The sequence below is a fragment of the Danio rerio genome, chromosome 20 (genome assembly GCF_052040795.2).
Source record: "Danio rerio strain M-AB ecotype USA chromosome 20, GRCz13ab, whole genome shotgun sequence".
Lineage (NCBI taxonomy): Eukaryota > Metazoa > Chordata > Actinopteri > Cypriniformes > Danionidae > Danio > Danio rerio.
Genome location: NC_141040.1, coordinates 49,488,397 through 49,502,500, shown reverse-complemented (window position 1 = coordinate 49,502,500; position 14,104 = coordinate 49,488,397). Strand labels below are relative to the sequence as shown.

Here is a 14,104-nt window from a genome sequence, read left to right as displayed (position 1 = left end):
TGTTTTTATTATTATTGTTTTATTTAATTAATTTTTTTGGTTTGTTTGTTTTATTTATTTATTTATTTATTTTTGTTTAATTAAATTTTGTTTGATTTCTCTTTTTTTGTCTCTTTGGTTTTGATTTTTGTTTTGTTTTGCATTTTTTTTTGTTTTGTTTCATTTTTCAGTTTTAGTTTTTTCGTTTTCGTTTAGTTTTTTTGTCTCTTTTGTTTTGCTTTGTTTTTATTTTCCTTACATTTTTTTTTTGTTTTTCATTTGTTTTTATTTTTTTCTTTTAATATTTTTTTTGTCAATGTTTTTGTTTTTAGTTTTTTGTTTGTTTTTCTTTTTGTTTTATTGTGTTTTTTTCTTTTTGTTTTGTCTTTCTTTTTGTTTAATTTTGTTTTGTTTTTTGTCTATGTTTTTGTTTTGTTATGTTTGTTTTATTTTGCATTGTTTTGTTTAGTTTTGTTTCATTTTTCTTTTTGTTTTCCAAATTTAGTTTTTCCATTTTATTTAGTTTTTCATATTGTTTAATTCTTTTCTTTTTCTTTTTCTTTTTTCTTTTTTGCTTTGTTTTTGTTTTCCTCTTCATTTTGAATTTAAATTTTTTCTTTTTGTTTTTTTTTTTTGGTTGTTTCATCTGTTTTTGTTGTTTTTTGTTTAGTTTTTCTTTTTATTTTGTTGTTTTGCACTTAATTTTATTTTTGATTTGTTTTTCATTGTTTTTCATTTAGTTTTATCTTTCATTTTGTTTTGTTTCATTTTGGGTTTTTTGTCTTTCTTGTTTTATGCTTGTTTTGTTTTTCATTTCGTTTAATTTTTTCTTTTCCTTTGTTTTTTTGTTTTGGTTTGGTTTTCTTTTGTTTTACTTTTCGTTTTGGATTTTTTTGTTTTGTTTTTTGTCTATGTTTTTGTTTTGTTTTTTCTTTCCTTTTTGTTTTGTTGTTTTGCAGTTTTTTTGTTTTGTTTTTCACTTCGTTTTATCTTTCTTTTGGTTTTTAATTTTTAGTTTTTTTCTGTCTTTTTCTTTAGTTTTTTATTTTTGTTTTGTCTTGAATTGTTTCGTTTAGTTCTCTTTTTTGTTTTGTTTTTCATTCCATTTTGTTTTTCATTGTTTTATTTTTTCCTTTTCCTTTGTTTTTTGTCTTTTTTTGTTTTGTTTTGCATTTTGTTTTTGTCTTTATTTTGCATTTTGCTTTGATTTGCTATGTCTTGCTTTGCTTTTGTTTTGTTTTTCATTTTTGTTTGTTTTTCTTTCATTTTGTTTTGTTTATTTTTTAGTTTTTTATCTATGGTTTTGTTTTTTGTTTAGTTTAGCTTTTTGTTTTGTTGTTTTGCATTTAGTTTTTATTTTGTTTTGTTTTTTATTTAGTTTTATGTCTTCTTTTCTTTTGTTTTTCATTTTTTTTTCATTGTATTTTGTTTCAATTTTCATTTTGTTTTGATTTTTTTTATTGCGTTTTTCATTTCATTTCAGTTTGGTTTTGTTTTCAAGCAACAGCTACTGTTGCAAATACAAAAAAATGCAATACAAAAAAATGCAAATACAAGTTACGTTTAGTTGTCGAAAAAGAATTTGTCATTATTTAAATGGTGTGTATGCGTGCGTGTGTGTGTGCGTGCGTGTGCGTGCGTTTGTGTGCGTGTGTGTGTGTGTGTGCGTGTGTGCGTGCGTGTGTGCTTGTGTGTGTGTGTTTGTGTGTTTGTGTGTGTTCGACGAAGCAGCACTTCTCACAAAACAGATGCTTTATTCACATAAATACTTGTTTATATATGTTTATTACTAACTTTTCTTTGAACATGATTTAATTATAACTGCAGATCAATGGCAGTGCAATATAGGCTACTGTAACGTCTGTAATTATATAAAATAAATACATAAATGCAACATATATGAACACATACAGACCCTTACGGTCTCCGATATATTATTAATTACAGTAAAACTACACAGATCATACATTTAGTACTTATTTGAGTTCAAAAACACATGCAATATAGCCCACAGTCAGCGCAAACCTCTCATCTGTGTCTGCAATCTTCACCAGCACATGTAAGCTCTGTTACAGAGTAATTTTGTCATTCCCAGTTCATAATAGTCCAAAAGGAAAAGGTAATCATGGCAGTTTGTTCATGATTCAGGTTGCTAAAACACTTTTGCTTCTGTGTTTTGCCGGGATTCTCTTTTTTTCTCCGCTTTACTCTCGCGCTTGTGCTTTTCTTTCTGAATGGATCAGAAGACGGAGACACTTAAACAATAATGTAACGTTACACTTTATTATCATCAGCTCAAGAAGTTTGTTATATCTAATATATAGATGCGATCGCAAGCTCCCGGAAGAAAGCGAATACCGCTCGCACTTTTAGACGGGCTCGTAAAGCAACAACAGGACACGGCAAATTTTGTTCTTCTTTGCATTGTGTCTGTTCATCGACACGGTTTGTTTGAGCCCGGGTCATCCATGGCTGGTTATTTTATGCATATAGTAACAACGTTATATCCATGTAATATCTCGGCTGTGTATTAAAACATGGCGGATCCTTTGTTTACATTCTGTCTAACTCCACGAGCTCGTGACGTATCTCTGTAACCAATCAGCGTTTGGCTGCGCGTGTAACTCCACCTTTTAGTACCCTTTCTCATTTTTGGGACCCTTTCAAAAGAGTGCCGAAAAAGTGGTACGGTACGATTTGGTTCGGTACGCTTATTGACAGTGGAAACGGCCATAAAAGCGTACCAAACCGAACCGTACCGTACCACTCAGTGGAAACGGGCCATAAGCATACAGCAGTTGTAATTAAAAAAATGTAATTTGAAAAATTTAACCCAACCGTTGAGTTAGTACAACCCAGCATTTTTAAAGAACACTTTTGATTAAGCCTTGAATATGTGATCCTGTAAATATAATATAATATGTGTTACTGTAAAGAATTTAAAAGAGTCCTGGGAAATGATCTCTGTAAAAGAGAGGGAACTGCATAGCTTGTCATTGGGAAAGTCATTTTTGAATGAAGTAATTTGGGACTTTGGATTCTTTTGTGTTGCCTGAGGTGTGATGGAGTCGAGCGATCTCTTCATCGATATCTCCCTCAATAAGTGTTGAGTTTTGCAGGAATAATCTGGTGACGGTGGTTTTGAATGTATTACAGCATGGCCTCACATGGCGCCTGGCTTCAGATAAACTGTCAGAAATCAATATGCTTCAAATCTTTCATCAGTTCAGCATAGCGGTGGAGTTTCTGCTCGGCTTGTTTTATTCTTTACTCTGGAGGATTTGGAGGAAACCTTCTAGCAGGACGCCAGGCGCTGAGAGGACGAGGCTCCCCTTCAATATTCTCATTATTGGTCCATCGATATGGTGTTTTTTAATGGAGGGTTCTTAACCGTATTATCATGGGTCCATCGCAGTCTTCAACACTTGGTTACATCATCACACCATTTGCTGAGTGATGTGTTGTATGAATTTGTGGTGTACTACAGATTTGTGTGTGTGTGCGTGTCTCTGTTTTGATTTATTTATTTTAAATGTGTATATAAAAAATCATATAATATATATATATATATATATATTAGTGGACTATTTAATGACTATGGATAATTGTGTACAAATTAAACATTTGTATTTACATAATATAAGCATGTAGTGTGTGTAGACTGTAATGTCTACATACTACTACTCCTGCTATTACTATTACTACTATTAATAATAATTACTAAAAATTAAATTACTTTAGATAATAATAATAATAATAATAATAATAATAATAATATTATTAATAATAATAAAATAATAAGCAAATAGTAATGAAACAGAAATAGTAATAATTAAATAATATTAATTGTTTTAGTAATTTAATTAATTAATAATAATAATAATAATAATAATAAATATAGCTGCAAGCAGCAATTAAGGGGCCAAGCACTATTGGCCATAAGGTGGCGCTGCTCCAGGCGTTTTGGAGTAATTTCAGGGCTTGGGGTTGAAGATGCATACCATGTTTTGTAATGATATGTGAATGTGTTGGTAAAATATAGCATTTTTGGCCAAAAATCAAAATGGGCGACGCCCAAAATGGCTGACCTGTGAAAATCAGACATCATTCGACTCGGCATGCTCTGCCGGATGTAATGAGACCAGTTTCATGAGTTTTGGACGAAAGGTTGAGACGTTATAAGCCAAAAAGCAAGTTTTTAGTATCTCCGGACCACTAGGGGGCAGTGCGCCGAAACTCCGCAATTAACCTTAGACCCTAGTTGTCATAACACACACCAAGTTTGGTGTGAATCGGTGAATGCGTTACGGAGATATCGCCTCAAGTCCATTTTCGCAAGTTCTTTGTTAAATTAGTTCACAAGTTAAACGAAAACGGTTGGTCTAATCAACTTGAATTCCATAACTTTTGGTTGGCATGGTCTGTAGATCATGTGATTCAATTTTGGTGAAAATCGGAGAAACGGCCTAGGACGAGTTCGATCAACTAGGTTTTTCGAATAATTTTAAATAGCGTGACAAAATTCATGACGGAAAATGACGTCATAGGGTGCGTTTGAATCGGACTGAGCCAAGGAATCAGGGGAAAAAAGAATTTTGATTGTAGCCCATTTGGTTCAAAAGTTATCATGATAAACATACGTGAAAGTTTGGACAAGTGGTGGCGCTAGAGAGTTTGATTTTTAGACTTCATATTTGGTATGATTATTGTTAATACTGTCCTCTATTAATCTGCCACATGCATACCATGTTTTGTAATAATATGTGAATATGTTGGTAAAATATAGCATTTTTGGCCAAAAATCAAAATGGGCGACGCCCAAAATGGCTGACCTGTGAAAATCAGACATCATTCGACTCGACATGCTCTGCCGGATGTAATGAGACCAGTTTTATGAGTTTCGGACGAAAGGTTGAGATGTTATAAGCCAAAAAGCAAGTTTTTTATATCTCCGGACCACTAGGGGGCAGTGCGCCGAAACTCTGCCTGTAACCTCAGACCCTAGTTGTCATAACACACACCAAGTTTGGTGTGAATCGGTGAATGCGTTACGGAGATATCGTCTCAAGTCCATTTTCGCAAGTCCTTCGTTAAATTTGATCACAAGTTGAACGAAAACGGTTGGTCAAATCAACTTGAATTCCATAACTTTTGGTTGGCATGGTCTGTAGATCATGTGATTCAATTTTGGTGAAAATCGGAGAAACGGCCTAGGACGAGTTCGATCAAATAGGTTTTTCGAAGAATTTAATATAGCGCGAAAAAATTCATAACGGAAAATGACGTCATAGGTTGCATTTGAATCGGACTGAGCCAAGGAATCAGAGGAAAAAAGAATTTTGATTGTAGCCCATTCGGTTCAAAAGTTATGATGATAAACGTATGTGAAAGTTTGGACAAGTGGTGGCGCTAGAGAGTTTGATTTTGAGACTTCATGTTTGGTCTGATTAATGTTAATACTGGCCTCTATCATTGTGCCAAATTATACAACTTTCCCGCATACGCCTATATGGGCTGCCATTCAAATCCGGCGGAAGAAACGGAAGAAGAAGAAGAAGAAGAAGAAGAAGAATAATAAATATAGCTGCAAGCAGCAATTAAGGGGCCAAGCACTTTTGACCAAAAGGTGGCGCTGCTCCAGAAGTTTTTAAGGACTTCAGGGCATGGGGTTGAAGATGCATACCATGTATTGTAATGATATGTGAATGTGTTGGTAAAATATAGCATTTTTGACCAAAAATCGAAATGGGCGACGCCCAAAATGGCTGACCTGTAAAAATCAGACATCGTTCGACTTGACATGTTCTGCCGGATGTAATGAGACCAATTTTATCAGTTTCGAACGAACGGTTGAGATGTTATAAGCCAAAAAAGCAAGTTTTTTGTATCTCCGGACCACTAGGGGGCAGTGCACCAAAACTCCGCATATAACCTCAAACCCTAGTTGTCATAACACACACCAAGTTTGGTGTGAATCGGTGAGAGCGTTACGGAGATATCGCCTAAAGTCCATTTTTGCAAGTTCTACGTTAAATTTGATTGCAAATTAAATGAAAACGGTTGGTCTAATCAACTTGAATTCCATAACTTTTGGTTGGCATGGTCTGTAGATCATGTTATTCAATTTTGGTGATAATCGGAGAAACGGCCTAGGACGAGTTCGATCAAATAGGTTTTTCGAATAATTTAAAATAGCGCGAAAAAATTCATGACGGAAAATGACGTCATATGGTGCGTTTGAATCGGACTGAGCCAAGGAATCAGGGGAAAAAAGAATTTTGATTGTAGCCCATTTGGTTCAAAAGTTATCATGATAAACATACATGAACGTTTGGACAAGTGGTGGCGCTAGAGAGTTTGATTTTGAGACTTCATATTTGGTATGATTATTGTTAATACTGTCCTCTATCATTGTGCCAGATGCTTACCATGTTTTGTAATGATATGTGAATATGTTGGTAAAATATAGCATTTTTGGCCAAAAATCAAAATGGGCGACGCCCAAAATGGCTGACCTGTGAAAATCAGACATCATTCGACTCGGCATGCTCTGCCGGATGTAATGAGACCAGTTTTATGAGTTTCGGACGAAAGGTTGAGATGTTATAAGCAAAAAAGCAAGTTTTTTGTATCTCCGGACCACTAGGGGGCAGTGCGCCGAAACTCAGCAATTAACCTTAGACCCTAGTTGTCATAACACACACCAAGTTTGGTGTGAATCGGTGAATGCGTTACAGAGATATCGCCTCAAGTCCATTTTCGCAAGTTCTACGTTAAATTAGTTCGTAAGTTAAACAAAAACGGTTGGTCTAATCAACTTGAATTCCATAACTTTTGGTTGGCATGGTCTGTAGATCATGTGATTCAATTTTGGTGAAAATCAGAGACACGGCCTAGGACGAGTTCGATCAAATAGGTTTTTCGAAAAATTTTAAATAGCGCGAAAAAATTCATAACGGAAAATGACGTCATAGGGTGGGTTTGAATCGGACTGAGCCAAGGAATCAGAGGAAAAAAGAATTTTGATTGTAGCCCATTCGGTTCAAAAGTTATGATGATAAACATACGTGAAAGTTTGGACAAGTGGTGGCGCTAGAGAGTTTGATTTTGAGACTTCATAATTGGCCTGATTAATGTTAATACTGGCCTCTATCATTGTGCCAAATTATACAACTTTCCCGCATACGCCTATATGGGCTGCCATTCAAATCCGGCGGAAGAAACGGAAGAAGAATAATAATAATAATAATAAGAACACTAACGAAAGCAATAGGTGCCTACGCACCTACGGTGCTTGGCCCCTAAATATAGCTGCAAGCAGCAATTAAGGGGCCAAGCACTATTGGCCATAAGGTGGCGCTGCTCCAGACGTTTTTGAGTACTTTCAGGGCATGGGGTTGAAGATGTATACCATGTTTTGTAATGATATGTGAATGTGTTGGTAAAATATAGCATTTTTGGCCAAAAATCGAAATGGGCGACGCCCAAAATGGCTGACCTGTGAAAATCAGACATCATTCGACTCGGCATGCTCTGCCGGATGTAATGAGACCAGTTTCATGAGTTTCGGACAAAAGGTTGAGACGTTATAAGCCAAAAAGCAAGTTTTTAGTATCTCCGGACCACTAGAGGGCAGTACGCCGAAACTCCGCAATTAACCTTAGACCCTAGTTGTCATAACACACACCAAGTTTGGTGTGAATCGGTGAATGCGTTACAGAGATATCGCCTCAAGTCCATTTTCGCAAGTTCTACGTTAAATTATTTCGCAAGTTAAACAAAAACGGTTGGTCTAATCAACTTGAATTCCATAACTTTTGGTTGGCATGGTCTGTAGATCATGTGATTCAATTTTGGTAAAAATCGGAGACACGGCCTAGGACGAGTTCGATCAAATAGGTTTTTCGAAAAATTTAAAATAGCGCGAAAAAATTCATGACGGAAAATGACGTCATAGGGTGGGTTTGAATCGGACTGAGCCAAGGAATCAGAGGAAAAAAGAATTTTGATTGTAGCCCATTCGGTTCAAAAGTTATGATGATAAACATACGTGAAAGTTTGGACAAGTGGTGGCGCTAGAGAGTTTGATTTTGAGACTTCATATTTGGCCTGATTAATGTTAATACTGGCCTCTATCATTGTGCCAGATGCATACCATGTTTTGTAATAATATGTGAATATGTTGGTAAAATATAGCATTTTTGGCCTAAAATCAAAATGGGCGACGCCCAAAATGGCTGACCTGTGAAAATCAGACATCATTTGACTCGACATGCTCTGCCGGATGTAATGAGACCAGTTTTATGAGTTTCGGACGAAAGGTTGAGATGTTATAAGCCAAAAAGCAAGTTTTTTATATCTCCGGACCACTAGGGGGCAGTGCGCCGAAACTCTGCCTGTAACCTCAGACCCTAGTTGTCATAACACACGCCAAGTTTGGTGTGAATCGGTGAATGCGTTACGGAGATATCGTCTCAAGTCCATTTTCGCAAGTTCTACGTTAAATTTGATCGCAAGTTAAACGAAAACGGTTGGTCAAATCAACTTGAATTCCATAACTTTTGGTTGGCATAGTCTGTAGATCATGTGATTCAATTTTGGTGAAAATCGGAGAAATGGCCTAGGACGAGTTCGATCAAATAGGTTTTTCGAAAAATTTAAAATAGCGCGAAAAAATTCATGACGGAAAATGACGTCATAGGGTGGGTTTGAATCGGACTGAGCCAAGGAATCAGAGGAAAAAAGAATTTTGATTGTAGCCCATTCGGTTCAAAAGTTATGATGATAAACATACGTGAAAGTTTGGACAAGTGGTGGCGCTAGAGAGTTTGATTTTGAGACTTCATATTTGGCCTGATTAATGTTAATACTGGCCTCTATCATTGTGCCAGATGCATACCATGTTTTGTAATAATATGTGAATATGTTGGTAAAATATAGCATTTTTGGCCTAAAATCAAAATGGGCGACGCCCAAAATGGCTGACCTGTGAAAATCAGACATCATTTGACTCGACATGCTCTGCCGGATGTAATGAGACCAGTTTTATGAGTTTCGGACGAAAGGTTGAGATGTTATAAGCCAAAAAGCAAGTTTTTTATATCTCCGGACCACTAGGGGGCAGTGCGCCGAAACTCTGCCTGTAACCTCAGACCCTAGTTGTCATAACACACACCAAGTTTGGTGTGAATCGGTGAATGCGTTACGGAGATATCGTCTCAAGTCCATTTTCGCAAGTTCTACGTTAAATTTGATCGCAAGTTAAACGAAAACGGTTGGTCAAATCAACTTGAATTCCATAACTTTTGGTTGGCATAGTCTGTAGATCATGTGATTCAATTTTGGTGAAAATCGGAGAAATGGCCTAGGACGAGTTCGATCAAATAGGTTTTTCGAAAAATTTAAAATAGCGCGAAAAAATTCATGACGGAAAATGACGTCATAGGGTGCATTTGAATCGGACTGAGCCAAGGAATCAGAGAAAAAAAAAAATTTGATTGTAGCCCATTCGGTTCAAAAGTTATGATGATAAACGTATGTGAAAGTTTGGACAAGTGGTGGCGCTAGAGAGTTTGATTTTGAGACTTCATGTTTGGTCTGATTAATGTTAATACTGTCCTCTATCATTGTGCCAAATTATACAACTTTCCCGCATACGCCTATATGGGCTGCCATTCAAATCCGGCGGAAGAAACGGAAGAAGAATAATAATAAATATAGCTGCAAGCAGCAATTAAGGGGCCAAGCACTATTGGCCATAAGGTGGCGCTGCTCCAGACGTTTTTGAGTACTTTCAGGGCATGGGGTTGAAGATGCATACCATGTTTTGTAATGATATGTGAATGTGTTGGTAAAATATAGCATTTTTGGCCAAAAATCGAAATGGGCGACGCCCAAAATGGCTGACCTGTGAAAATCAGACATCATTCGACTCGGCATGCTCTGCCGAATGTAATGAGACCAGTTTCATGAGTTTCGGACGAAAGGTTGAGACGTTATAAGCCAAAAAGCAAGTTTTTAGTATCTCCGGACCACTAGGGGGCAGTGCGCCGAAACTCCGCAATTAACCTTAGACCCTAGTTGTCATAACACACACCAAGTTTGGTGTGAATCGGTGAATGCGTTACAGAGATATCGCCTCAAGTCCATTTTCGCAAGTTCTACGTTAAATTATTTCGCAAGTTAAACGAAAACGGTTGGTCTAATCAACTTGAATTCCATAACTTTTGGTTGGCATGGTCTGTAGATCATGTGATTCAATTTTGGTAAAAATCGGAGACACGGCCTAGGACGAGTTCGATCAAATAGGTTTTTCGAAAAATTTAAAATAGCGCGAAAAAATTCATGACGGAAAATGACGTCATAGGGTGGGTTTGAATCGGACTGAGCCAAGGAATCAGAGGAAAAAAGAATTTTGATTGTAGCCCATTCGGTTCAAAAGTTATGATGATAAATGTATGTGAAAGTTTGGACAAGTGGTGGCGCTAGAGAGTTTGATTTTGAGACTTCATATTTGGCCTGATTAATGTTAATACTGTCCTCTATCACTGTGCCAGATGCATACCATGTTTTGTAATAATATGTGAATATGTTGGTAAAATATAGCATTTTTGGCCTAAAATCAAAATGGGCGACGCCCAAAATGGCTGACCTGTGAAAATCAGACATCATTTGACTCGACATGCTCTGCCGGATGTAATGCGACCAGTTTTATGAGTTTCGGACGAAAGGTTGAGATGTTATAAGCCAAAAAGCAAGTTTTTTTATATCTCCGGACCACTAGGGGGCAGTGCGCCGAAACTCTGCCTGTAACCTCAGACCCTAGTTGTCATAACACACACCAAGTTTGGTGTGAATCGGTGAATGCGTTACGGAGATATCGTCTCAAGTCCATTTTCGCAAGTCCTTCGTTAAATTTGATCGCAAGTTAAACGAAAACGGTTGGTCAAATCAACTTGAATTCCATAACTTTTGGTTGGCATAGTCTGTAGATCATGTGATTCAATTTTGGTGAAAATCTGAGAAATGGCCTAGGACGAGTTCGATCAAATAGGTTTTTCAAAAAATTTAAAATAGCGCAAAAAAATTCATGACGGAAAATGACGTCATAGGGTGCATTTGAATCGGACTGAGCCAAGGAATCAGAGAAAAAAAGAAATTTGATTGTAGCCCATTCGGTTCAAAAGTTATGATGATAAACGTATGTGAAAGTTTGGACAAGTGGTGGCGCTAGAGAGTTTGATTTTGAGACTTCATGTTTGGTCTGATTAATGTTAATACTGGCCTCTATCATTGTGCCAAATTATACAACTTTCCCGCATACGCCTATATGGGCTGCCATTCAAATCCGGCGGAAGAAACGGAAGAAGAAGAAGAAGAATAATAATAATAATAATAATAAGAACACTAACGAAAGCAATAGGTGCCTACGCACCTACGGTGCTTGGCCCCTAATAATAATAAGAACACTAACGAAAGCAATAGGTGCCTACGCACCTACGGTGCTTGGCCCCTAATAATAATAATAATAATAATAAGAACACTAACGAAAGCAATAGGTGCCTACGCACCTACGGTGCTTGGCCCCTAATAATAATAATAATAATAAAAATAATAATTAAATTAATAAAATAATAATATTAACAACAAAAATAATGATAATAATAATAATAATTATTATTATAATAATAAACAATTATTATCAAATAATAATTTAATAATTATCAAATAATAATTAAATAAAAATAGTGATAATTAAATTATAATAAAAATTTAAATAAAAATAATTGTTATTGTGGTAATATTAATAATAACTAAATAATTATCAAACCGTAATTAAACAATAATCAAATAATGATTAAATAAAAATCGTAATAATTAAATTATGATAAATATTGTAATAATAATAATAATATTAATAATAATATAATAATTATTATTATCAAATAATAATTTAGTAATTATTAAATAATAATCAAACAAAAATAGTGATCATAAAATTATGATTATTAATTAAATTAAAATAATGAATATTGTGGTAATATTTATAATAATTAAATAATTATCAAACAGTAATTAAATAATAATCAAATAATGATTAAATAAAATAGTAATAATTAAATTATGATAATTATTGTAATAATAATAATAATAATAATAATAATAATAACAACAACAATAACAATAATAATGATAATAATAATAATAATAATAATAATAATTATAATAATTATAATAAAATATCAAATAATAAATAAATAATAATCAAATAATGCTTGAAATAGTAAAATAAAATAAAATTATGATAATAATTTAAATAAAAAATTATTCTAATGATAATAATAATGATAATAATAATAATAATAATATTTTAATTAAGAATAATAACAACAACAACAACAATAATAATAATAATAATACTAATAATAATAATTAAACTTTATTATTATTAATTAAATTATTATTATTATTGTTGTTGTTGTTGTTGTTGTTGTTGTTGTTGTTGTTGTTGTTATTATTATTATTACAATTATTATTATTAATATTATTATAAAACTGCATTATCTCATTGTACATTTTATTTTAAGAATATTTACATAAAGTATTGTAGATCTCTGCATTTAAGACTACAGAATAATCAATTTGACTTTCTGTCTCTCCATATGATAACTCCATTTCACAACGTGTTTGTCTGTTTCCTAAGTGTCTTGAATTAGCATCAGAAGTGTTAAAATCTTCAAATCAAGCTCCAGTCTTCTCTAATTAGGAGCAGAGCGCATGTGTGAATTTTCGCTGTGTTAACCTCTCTCTGTCCTCCTCCTCCTCCGTCTCTGCTGAAACGTTGACCTCCTCCTCCGGTTCTAGCGTTCGCCAGCCTACGTGTTTCTCAATCTGCTCCACGTGCTTCTGATGGCGGTTCTGCCCACATAAAGATCACGCTGTATGCTGATCATACACAATCTTATGGTCTTTTTAAAAGAGGCCCGTTATGCAAAACACACTTTAATAAGGTGTTTGAACACAGGTACAGTTGAAGTCAAAACGATTAGCCCTCTTGTCAGTTTTTTTTTTTTTTTTGTTCTTTTTTAAATATTTTCCAAATGATGTTTAACAGAGCAGGAAATTTTTCACAGTATTTCCTATAATTTTTTTTTTTTTATGGAAAACTCTTAATTGTTTTAAGGTCAATATTTTTAGCCCCCTTAAGCAATCTTTTTTTCTGATTGTTACAGAACACGCCATCGTTATGCAATGAGCTCTATTTTATCAATCTAGGCACAAAGTCTAAAGTGCAAAAGCATTAAGGGCGTGTACGAATTCACTTTTGCTATTTTAAGGATGGAAAAATACGGTTTGCGCCACGGCGCATAGTCTAACAGGGTTGTGCTACCCATAAACACAACCAAGCCTTAAAATACACACTGGATCACCCCTTTAAAAACTGAAGCTTCTGCTTCATATTTAAAGAGTAATTGTTATGTTTATCAGTATACTTGAGTTGATGAATGCAATATTGGTAAAAAAAAAAACAGCTTTATGTATGTATTTAACAAAAATACACACATTTTACAATAATATAGAGAGACTAATAATAAAATGTCAATTATTACCTTTGTGGTACTATATATCTTGTCAGGCCATTTAAAAAGGAATTATTTGATGCCATATTAAATACTCTAAGGATCACAGAGAAGCCCTATAATTCTCATTGATTGTGATTTTAAAACTTTTTATACCTTTTTGTAATCTTTAAAGCACTAGGTTTAAGATGTTTTCAAAGATGAGTTACCACTATTACAATATAGTATGATTACTTTAAAAAATATATTCATTTTTTGTAATTGCATATCAGGATGAGTGTCATGTTTAATTTTTCACACAAATGTGTCTGTCACACCGAATGACAACAAAGCCTTATTTCACCCATATTACGCCATCATTATTTTCACAAACATTAAAGAAGACCCTTTGCTTTCATTTTATATGCAAGAGACATCAATCACGTGGCATTTACTGGCCTATTAACCCTTATAATTTGTACCCTGAAATCACATTCAATAGCTGGCCTAGATTTCCGCTGTGTTCTAGCAGAGCCAAACAAAGCCTCATGATCCGTAACCGAGCC

General features: G+C 34.4%; 1 protein-coding gene across 2 annotated transcripts in view; it reads left to right on the top strand.

The window, feature by feature from the left end:
* klhl29 (kelch-like family member 29) overlaps window positions 1-14,104 on the top strand; it is a 611,610-nt gene that overhangs the window by 95,074 nt on the left and 502,432 nt on the right. The gene's annotated exons all lie outside the window — the stretch shown is intronic.